General features: G+C 35.9%; 1 pseudogene; it reads left to right on the top strand.

Moving 5' to 3' along the window:
- Nucleotides 1–10,941: 10,941 nt before the first annotated feature.
- On the top strand, nt 10,942–11,058 carry LOC132686995 (U2 spliceosomal RNA; annotated as a pseudogene).
- The last annotated feature ends 313 nt before the right edge of the window (nt 11,059–11,371 follow it).

The following is an 11,371-nucleotide window of genomic DNA, read 5'->3' as shown; positions in this document are numbered from 1 at the left end:
TTTCAGGAGTGAGTTTTTCATGCAGTCACAGTAACTTTTAACCTCTACCCACATTCCAAGCCACATCACAACTGTGAACCAAATTTGGGCTATTTTCCCCTGTGTCAGCTGGTCGTAAGGAATGCCCATGTAGACACAGGTACTGCTCCTTGTTGGTAAATTGTGATGGGTGACATGACAGTATGAGTGACCTGTTCATGGAACTAGAACTTGTTTATACTCAGTTCCTACTCCTATTTGATCCTGGATGCACCACTTCTGACTCACAACACATTACTGCTAGACTTGTTCTCATGGTGTCGTTGGTGAATGATACTCAGCTCATTACAGGAAGTTTTGGCCTCACGATCTCTTTTGTGTCTGATGGTCAGAAGCTCCATCTCAATAGCAGTGTGTCAAGATGAATTTTCCATAAGTCATATAATCCCCTACTGCAAATGGCCTGGCTTTACTCGGGAACACTGAAAGTATTCATTTTGTTTCTCCTACTGGGGCTTGCCATTAACTCCACATGGCATTTTTTCCAGCACAAATACTTCCAAAAACAGTACAAGAAGCAAAACTCCTCATATTTTAGCCCAAAACTGCTGCAGAGCCCTTTCCTGATTTGGATACTACTGAAAGCTGTCAATGTTTTTTTGTCACTCGTGCCACTCAATATATTGGCTGAAGCATTATTAGCCAGATAAGGAATGTGCTGCTTCCAGAACACAGAGACTTAGCAGACATTGTGCTTACTTTTGTGATGGGATATGCAAGACATAATAATTTGTCCATTTTCCACTCTCAGGACTGTAAGTCTCATACCAAGCCTTCCAATTCTAGCACTTCTTATTTTTCCAGTCTGTCAAGAATGATTTCTATCACTGTAGGTTAGTTTCTTTATTCTACAGTTTCATAGCCTGTATTTTTGTATATCAGGCTTCTTTCATTTACAAAGTGATTCTATATGAATTTACCAGCAGTGGATAACAGCAGGAGTTCTTTTCTATTTATAAACAATGTTCCATTCAATAAATATACTGCCACATTTTCTCTTGTTGACAAACATTAGGACTATGACTAATTTTGGCTATTATGAGTGAAATGTAGGAAAATTCTTGTGTAAGATTACTTGTGGGTGTATGCTATAATTTACATTAGATAGAAGGGGAATTTTGGAGTAACGGGATAGAAATATGTTCAATTTAAAAAACGCCAAAAGTATTCCAAAATGATTATACCATTTTAAGCTCTTATCAATAATGTATGAGATTCCCAGTGGCTCCAAGCCTCGCCAAGTCATGTTTATCATTTTCACAGTGAGTACATCCTTTTTTGTGAAATGTCTGTTCAAACTTATTACCCATTTATAACTGGGTTGTTTGTGTTTTTATCATTGACCTGTACGAGTTTATTGTGGATTTTATACGTTAGCCCTGTGTCTGAAACATATACTGTAAAAATGTTCCCTCAGAGTTTTCCTGTTTATTTTCCTAATTTGATTTACATAAGCTTTTTAAAAAAAAATTTAATGTTTGTTTATCTTCTTTTTGAGAGAGAGAGACAGAGCATGAGTTGGGGAGGGACAGAAAGAGAGGGAGACACAGAATCTGAAGCAGGTTCCAGGCTCTGAGCTGTCAGCACAGAGCCCGATGCAGGGCTCGAACTCGCAAACCATGAGATCATGACCTGAACCGAAGTTGGACGCTTAATCGACTGAGCCACCCAGGCTCCTTGATTTACCCCAGTTTTAATTTTGACAAGCCCAAATCATCACTTTCTTTTATGGTTTGCTTTTTCTGTGTCCTCTGTAAGAAATTTTTGCCTATCTCAAGGTACAAAGAAATGTTCCTGGTTTCTCTTCAGAAACTTTCTTATTTTAGTTTTACCTTTAGGTCTATCCTATCCCTAATTGATTTTTAAGTAAGGAATGATATAAGGGTCAGGTGATCAATTCATCATGCAGATACCAAATTTTTCCAGAACAATTTCTTCAAGGGATTTTCCTGCACCAATGAATTGCTCTGGTACCAGTTTAGACAATTATTTGACTTTGGATTTTTTTATATATACATATATAAACACGTATGTGTATGCATATATAAACATGTATACGTATACATATGTATGAATATTGTGCATATATATTTATGTCTGTATATTGCTAGACTCTGTTCCATTGAACTATATGTCTATCTTTGCACTGATATCACACAGTCTTGTTTACAGTAACTTAATATTGTCTATTAGTTTTCTACTGCTACATAACAAATTACAATTTAGAGGTTTACAATAACACTCATTTATTATCTCCCAGTCTTCTACCTCAGAAATCGGAGATGGTATGATTGGTTTTTCTGAATTCAGTGCTTAGGATCTCACAAAGCTGAAGTTAAGGTGTTAGTCTATTGCATTCCTTTCTGCAGCTTGGGCTTCTCTAACAACTTATGCTGCTATTTGCAGAATTCAGTTCAACTGTAAGACCCCCTTGTTGGCTGTTGACCAAAACTCAGCTCTGTGTAGCTTCTCTCTGGTCCTTGCATATAGCCCCATTCATCTTAAAAGACAGCAATGGCCTCTTGAATTCTTCTTGTCATTCAAATCTCTGAAAGCAGTAGCTGATTTTTTGAAATTATCAAGAAAATTGATAAAATTTACCCAATCTAATCAGCAAAAAATAGAGAAAAAGCCAATTTCTCTATTTCTCAAGAATGAGAGAAGTACATAACTACATATATTCCAGGTACTACTAATGATGATAATAATATGCAACTTTATATTAATAAATTTAACAATTTTCTAATTTCTTTCAAAGAAAGAAACTGACAAACCTAATTATAAATAGATAGCATGCACATGTCTCTATTTTAAAAATTAGACTTTTAGTTAACATGCACAACAAAACTCCAGATACACATGCCCTTACCAGGGAATTGTGTCAAGTCTTTAATGAAAGAAAATAATATTCCAACATAAATTATTCCAAAATTTGAAAATAAGGAAAAACTTTATCATTCTATGAGGCTAGCATTATTCTGATATCATTCTATGAGGCTAGCATTCTGATAAACACAAAAATTTTAGGAAAAAATGAGTATATACTAAACAAACATTTGCTAATGTCCAATATCCATTCCTTTCAAAAACTCGCCAACAAACTAATATTAGAAGGAAATTTCCTTAGTCTAATTCAGGTTGAAGAAATATTTCAAGCTACAGAATATGATATGCCTATAAAATACCTACAGTTTATACCTAATTAATCATAAGAGACTGAATGATTTCCTTCTATGATCAAAACCAAGGCAAGGATGTGAATAAATGGCACTAGTTCCCTTTTAGGAAGGACTGTGAAAATCATTACCATGGGTATTTGCTGTGTTGTTGCGAGAGTCTTCCTTTGAGGACTCAGTCACTTCTTCACACGATGAGTTTCAGATCCAAAAGTTGGAAACTGAATTAGGAATCATGATTTCATAAGGGGAGAAATGACTGATTGTGGTCATAGCTTTAGGAGTATATATATATATATATATATATATATATATCAAAACTTATTAAATTGTGCCCTTTAAATATGTGCAGTTCATTTTATGTCAACTCTATTTCAATAAAGCTGCAAAGAAAAATGAATTCTATATGTCCTTGATTGCAGTTCCAAATCCCCAAAGGGCCACCAGTTCTGAAAAGGGAACTCTTTCACTTTATTTCTAATAATATTGATTTATAGTGTGATTTTAATATATGTAATTTTGGACATTACTCAGAATTTCTTGCCCTGGAAACAAATTTGAATAGATTTCCTTTTATGTGGTTTTTGTTCTAAAAAATTGTTTCCATGCATATTAAATACAGAGCATATAGTTATGTGAGAAGCATGTGTGTGTATATGTGTATATATACATACATATATTATATACACATATACATACACATTTAGAAGCATGCACATATATTTATATATGCATGTACATAATATAAGTACCATTCTTTTCATAATGATATAGCCAGTGTGTGTTAGAAATGCATGTCCAACCACCAAAATGATAATTATATTTATGCCCAGATGTGGGCATGCTACTTCTTGGGTCAGGACATTAGGAGGGGTGCTGAGTCAATCTGGCCCTAAGTAAAGTGGGGAGTGGGCTTTGCTGCTGCCTCAGTCACCTCCAGTGCCCTAACAGCTTCATCAAACAGCAGTGGACCGCTCGGTTTCATGCTACTTTGTGGCCTGGAACATGAGGGTTTATCCAGGAGTACTGTCCTCAGGTTTCAGCCTTCATGCCTGTTACCAGGTGCCTCTCTCAGTCCTCCATCCCTCGTCCAGGGGCAGACTGCACTTGGCTAGTACTCCATACCCGCAAGAGAGCAAAGGTGCATGGTTTGAAGTGCTGGCAGCGGGTAGGGGGAGAGAGGAGCTTCCGTCCTCCTGCTCACCCTCTGTCTCTGGCAGACCCTGAGTAGCCAAGACTCCAATGTGAGGCTCTCTCAAGCTCTTGGTCCTTTCCCAGCAACCACGCTTGCCTTGTACTCAATGCCCCTCTGCTTCTCCCCCAGTGGTGCTTCAATTAGGCACTGGGGCCAGTGTGGGTGGGGTTTCCTCTCTGTCCCATGGGCCACACCACCCATGCCTTGTGTTTAGGGTGAACTCTAGGTGCAGGATAGTAAGCTCTTCCTCCAGTGCAGAAAACTCTATCTCTTACTCAATGATGGATCCTGGAACAAGAAGATGTGCTGCCCCCAGATTCTGAAGATTGCTGAATTGTTCTAAATTAGTAATCAGAACAGGGACAGATTTCTTTTAGTTTCACTACTCTACTTCAAACCCAGGCAGGCTCTCTGGATGCATGCATCACCCAAGGGTTTCTCTTGGTTTTCTTCCTCCATCCCAAGTCTTGTGGTTGATAAGTGGAAGTCCATGGGGGAAAAAAGAAGGTAGGCGGTATGGATTCTCTTGTGTCTGTGGCTGTCCAGAGATTTTCACATCAACCCACTCTTAGCCTTAAAACCACCGTAAAACTCCAAACTGTGTCCTTCTTACTCACCTCTCTGGTGGCTGCCTGCTCCTCCTACTGCTCTGCCAAAAGTTGGACAAATTGTCCCATCTCTTCTGGGGGTCACTTCTCTTTGCAGTTATTCAGTTTGCTTTACCACTTGAAGGGGGCTCAAAATAGAATTATGGTTTCTGAAGGCGTTTCTTGGCATTTTTTGGCAACTTTCTACATACCAAGAAGAAGAAATGTCCAGATACTAGATACTGTACTGTGTTTGATTTATGATATCTTGGTTGAAGAAGGTGAGAAGTTTCAAAGGTGTCCATGTAGCTTTCTCAAACATAATATCTCCTAGAGCCCATTTCAGAGTTGTGGCATTGACCAATTATGTGTATCCCAGGTTTTCATCTTGGGATCAAGTATATGAGCCCCCAGTGGGTCTGCAGACTCAGTTAACCCAGTGAGAAGTGCACTTGGGCTAAAATTAAAGTAATATCCTGGCTTTTATATGTTCCCCTTCTAACAGTGAGACTGTAATGACACTTCAGATTCCCTGGTGCTAATAGTAAATTGAACTCTTTGTCCAACTGTATTTGGAATATTTGTGTATTTCTTTTTCCTCAGTGTATATTTACCCGAATAATGGTAGTAGTTCCCTTTCAGGAAGGACTGCACAAATCATTACCATGGATACTTGCTGTGGTGTTGTGAGATTTTTTCCTTCTGGGGTCAGTCACTTCTTTGCACAATGAGTTTCAGATCTAAAAGTTCGGTACAAAGTTAAGAACCATGGCTTTGCAGGGGGATAAACCAGGAATGGTGGTGGGTGGGTGGGGAATAGCACTCAGTTTTCTCACCAACCGTCACTGATTTCTTTTTAATTTACAGGTAGGATATTGACACTGTTAACTGCCCATCTGTTTGTTGTCACTGGAACAGAATTTTCTAGTTAACATTTTTATGACTCTGCAGAAATCACATTGCTGCCCCTGAAACATTATGACACATACTAATGAGTATGCCAAGCTGACTTTTGCTGCTTAAGTGTCACCTCTTGCCATCCATCGTTTCGGATCCTAACACTGGCATTTGTCAGTAAGCCCAGGTTTGTAACAAAAGCTCCTCCATCAACCCTGCCCTATAGTGGGGCTGCAGTATAAGCATACAGTGGTGCTTATCACCACTACTTATACTTTATAAATTATGTCCCGTCTGAGGCCTTCCAGGGAACGGAGTCCATGGCTGACTTTTCAGGTCTTACATAGCTTATTCCCTCCAACATTTCTCAACTTCGAACATTTTAATTCCTTCTTTAATTCCTCTATCTACAATTAAAGTTCTGGCATTTCTCCCTCATATAATACAAGCCATCAATTTTTCCATGCTCCTAGGAACTTGATCTTTAGCCATCCATATAGCACACTTGTATCACCTCCTGAGAGCTTCCCCACGGTGTTAATCCTATATGTTGGAAGAAAACCCTCAAATCAATAAATTCTCTCTATTTGAGCCTTAATCTTCACCATCCTATTCGACCACTCAGAATTCGGTCGCCTGTAGACTTTCCCAGATTTTCTTTTACATGCTGGTCAGGTCCTACAGATCCCTTGACCTATAATCAATTCCCTCTTTTCAGGTTTAATATGCCTACATTGGGTTATGTTGTGACTTAACCTTGGTTAATGGTTAAGTTACTAATATTAATTATTGGCCTAGATCTTGCAAGGGAGGCCTCTGCATTCTCTTCAGCTAATGATGAATATGAAGATATAAGCAATCTGTTCAGGCTTAGGAGGTCCACTGAATTCTGAGAGTTTAAAATCTTTGAGCACCTCAATCTATATATCCTCATTCAATATAACAGAATACCATTCTTTCCCTACCAGGATCTGTTTTGGAATAGGAAACAGGCCTTAACTGGAAGCTTGGATACTCTCTATGTAAGCCTACGTGTGGTTCCCTGGGTCTTGGGTTTTTCTGGCCTGCTGAGGTAAGAAATATATGCCTCCAGGAAGACCTCTAGCTCTCACACTTAGCTTTTATTTTCAATTATCAAGCTTAGCTTTTAGTTATCTTTTTCAGAGTCTAATCAAACTGCATTATCAGAAACCCAGTTCCACTTAATTTGTAATTAACATTTCCCCTTCTTTCTCAAATGTGGGATATATCACATCTGCGAATGCATTCCCTTCTACCATGGTAGTTCACCAACTCTGAAGGTTAAAAACTTGCAGCGCAACCTTGGACCATAAAGTGTCTGTGTTCCACCCAGTGCCAGTCATAGGTCATAGGGTCTTTACTCTACTTGCAGTCTTATTCCAGAGTCTGTTTCTTTAAGTCACACCTGGAACTGTCTGCAGATTTGATTTCTAGGAAAACCAACTCAGAGATTGAGATTAGCATGCAAAAAACTTATTAGTGAGTGTTTTGAGTTAACCCCTGTGGAGGGAAGGGGAAAACAAAGCAACACATTGGACAGAAGTTGAGCTGCATGCAAAGCGAATGGAGACTTTAGCTGTCTCTATGGGGAGTTCCGAAGTTGGCAGTCCACCTTAGAATTATCTCAAGGTTGACAGAAAGCCTGGGTGCTTGTAACCCAACATTGATTAATCACTGGAAATGGGCATTATTTTGAGCAAAACCAGCTCTCTTCAACAGAGAATCGTTGACAGATGAAACCTTTCTGACAAGGAGAAGGTGGGGAGTCAGTCCTTCATTCCTGGTGGGGAATATGAGCGATACATCATAGCATCCACTACAGGGTCCTTAGAAGCCACCAAAACAACCTCTCACATGATGTAGGACACTATTTTTCAGTAATTCCACAATCTCTTACAGTCCTTTGAAATTCCACTACACTAATATGTTCATTTGCAGTCTAGTGCACTATTTAAAGTGAAATTCCAAACTTTGAAAGGTGGAACTTTGCCAAATGAAAAGTGATCATTTTACACCTAAGCCATTTTATTATTTTTTGTTACACCCTCTGGAAGATACAATTCTCCTATATTTTAACCGATCAACATTGAAAGAATAAAGTTAATGAGGGAATGGAAGGAGTAAGGTTCTAATCCCAGACAAGCATTTTATTGAAGTCCATTTATTTTCTACAAATTCCAGAGTGTATGTGCACGCGCGCGCGCACACACACACACACACACACACACAATCAGGTAATATTGAACAATATGTCAGGAAAACAGTGGACTGTTATGTTCTAGAAATCATCTTGTATCAGTGGCCTGTGAGTCTCCTGTACTTTTTGCTACATTTCTTTATAATTTTATGCACTTATGACTGAGATTGGTCTACAGTCATTTTAAAAAATTATCTTTATCAATTTTATGTAATTAAGGTAGTATCTCAACTTAGTTGTGGAGCTTTCATGCTTATTGTATCTAGAATAGCTTTATGTCTTCAGATGTTACACAGAATTAGGCTGCGGAGTCATCAATTCTGGTAACTTTTAAAAATGTTTTCAATATTTTCTAAGGAAATTGTTTCATTCAAATATAATCTATCGTCTAGTCACATTTTTAAATTATAATTTTATGGGAAATCACACATTTCCCCTAATATTTCAAATTTATTATATGTAGAATCATCATCTAATTCTTTTCATCTTTTATTTGTCTATGGCTGTGTGTCTTTTGCATCCTTAATTTTCTTCATTTTAAATTTGTTATTGCTTTAAAATTCTCATAAGGAATTAGCCTCTGTGGATTTCAAAATAACCTGCCTTTCTATTTATCTACCCATCCTTCTATTCTTCATGTTTCTTTTTTTAATTTTGGCCTTTATGTTTATTAATTTCCTTATCTACACTATAATAATATATGCTATTCTTTTCCTAGCTCTTAACATATAGTAAACACTTTCATATTGAGTACATTTTATATAATAATGAAGATAGGGAAGACTCTAAAGGATTACTTTTTTACCTTGTACAAGATCAAGGTTTGTATTATTTCATTTTGTTCAAAATATCATTTTTTTTCCAATCATGGGTATATAAGGTGCTTATTCCAAACTCATACATTCTATACACACACACACACACACACACGCAAAAAATATTACCTTTATTTTTCTGTGTTGCCATGTTTTTTTATGCTAGATATTACTATTTATGAAATAAGTATGTCAACATATGTTGCTTTTATTATTTTGAATAGGCAGCCAGGGAAAAGGAATATGCAGTTTGGGGGATTTAAAGTTCTGATTCATCTTTTAATATTATAAATAAAAAGTTACTGACATGTAAATTTTAACAGTTAAACTTAGAAATGTTTTCTGGGGGTGCCTAAGTGGCTCAGTTGGTTAAGCTTCTGATGTTGGCTCAGGTCATGATCCCCCAGTCTGTGGGTTCGAGACCCACATCGGGATCTGTACTGTCAGCTTGGGACCTGGAGCCTGCTTCAGATTCTGTGTCTCTCTCTCTCTTTCTCTGCCCCTCCCCCACTCGCACTCTATCTCTCAAAAATAAGTAAACATTAAAAAATTTTTTTAAAAAGAAATGTTTTCTGCACATATATATGAAGTTATACCTTTAAAAAAACTAATTTGTCTATTTACTTGGTTAATATTTTAATAATTCAGTAAAACAAATTTATTTAAATTTCTGTTCAATTTACAACTTAATTATTAGATTTGTTTATAGTGTAACAAAATATATTTATAGATATAAGGCACGTATTAATTATGGGTGAATAAAATGCATTTCTGTAATATTGTATATGAATATATACCATGTGGAAGATCATCTTCAAAAATCATATGTTACATATGATACTTATGATAAATATGAATATGTTGAGGACATGCATTATATATGTATTTCTTACATGATATATATATGTATATATTTTAAATAAAAATATAAACATTATATACTAAGTGCACGAATGTATACTTGCATAATTTAAATAGATATTCTATTTGCATGTGTGTAGTTTAAATGGACATCATCAACATAATATATTTAAACACTTTAATATCTACAACTTTTCAAAGCCAAAAACTCTGAAGCTTTCTGAAAGCTTAACCAAGATGTAATTTAAGTGCATGTCTCATATTCATAATTAAGTAAGCTGTCTTTAACATGAAAATATTTAATACATTTAGTCAAATTATCTCTTATCTTTCCACTTAAGACCATATAATTAATAAATGAGTTTCTTTTAACTATTGCATTTTATATAATGTATACAAGATAGTACCTTTAATTTAGCACAAATTTATCAAAATTAAGGGTTTTTTCTTCACCATTTCTGTATTTATAAAAATTTACTTACCCAATAAAGGAGACAGACCTACCATTTATGTCAAGGCTGAAGTCAGTGACTTGAATTTTCAGACTGACAATATTGTCACTTATCAGGCAAGTATGGAGGACCAAACAGCTCTGAGTATGTAGTGAATTTTTGTCCCACACAGCAATTTTCCAGTGGAATTCACTCAATTTTTCCCCTTAATTTGGTGCTTGAATCCCTACATTTCACAGGTATGTTGCTCCCAGTTGCTGCACTGCTTGTTTTTTTTTTTTTTTTACTTCATTTTATACAATGTTTGACAAGTTCACATTCGGGTCATTTTAATGAAATATGATATTGTTTTTATATTTGGTTCTAGCTCTTGGCCACCAGATAGTAATCCTTCGAATGGGAAAGGTGTATTAAAGTTTAGACTACAATTTCTTCATTAAGTTTCTTTTGCATTTCTAAACTGTTTAAACATTAGTAATGTTTGTTTTATGTAATTTTATATATCTTTATGCCTATGGTTTTTTTTGTTTCTTATATCTTCTGATATTAATATGGGTACTACTATCTTTTTGTTTGTATTTTCCTGATATCACTTTTTGTACCCTTCCCCCTTTTTATCTCTCTATCTCTCAATTTTTACTCTTTAAAAGTAAATTTCTATACCCAATCTTGTTTACCATATTTAATATCTTTGTTATGTTATTGCTTCCTGGCCTTTTGGCTAAGATCAAGTGTAGTATTTAATGTTTTTGTTGTAACTAGACATTGCTGTTATTGATAGAAGTTATCATTCTGTTTATTTTTATGGAACAAGTGACTATGTTTCCATGATAAGACTTTCTATTTACTATTTATTTTTCTTAATGGTTTTCCTTTTATGTGCTTATTTATTTTTATTTTTCTTACATATTAGTTTGATTATGATGCTACTCATTCCTCCATTCCTCTTGTGAATCTGTTAATTCTATTGTTGTCTCCCAGGTCCTTGCTTATAACTTTATGTTTCCTCAGGCTCACATTTAAACACATATTTCTCTACAATTAGATGAATAAGTGATACACATTTCCCACATCTGGATAGATAATTTAAGAACTACTCTACTATTTTCTCACTCCAATAAAAAGACATTT

This window comes from Panthera onca, chromosome F1, assembly GCF_046562875.1.
Source record: "Panthera onca isolate mPanOnc1 chromosome F1, mPanOnc1 haplotype 2, whole genome shotgun sequence".
NCBI lineage: Eukaryota > Metazoa > Chordata > Mammalia > Carnivora > Felidae > Panthera > Panthera onca.
This window is presented reverse-complemented; position numbering and strand designations above follow the sequence as displayed.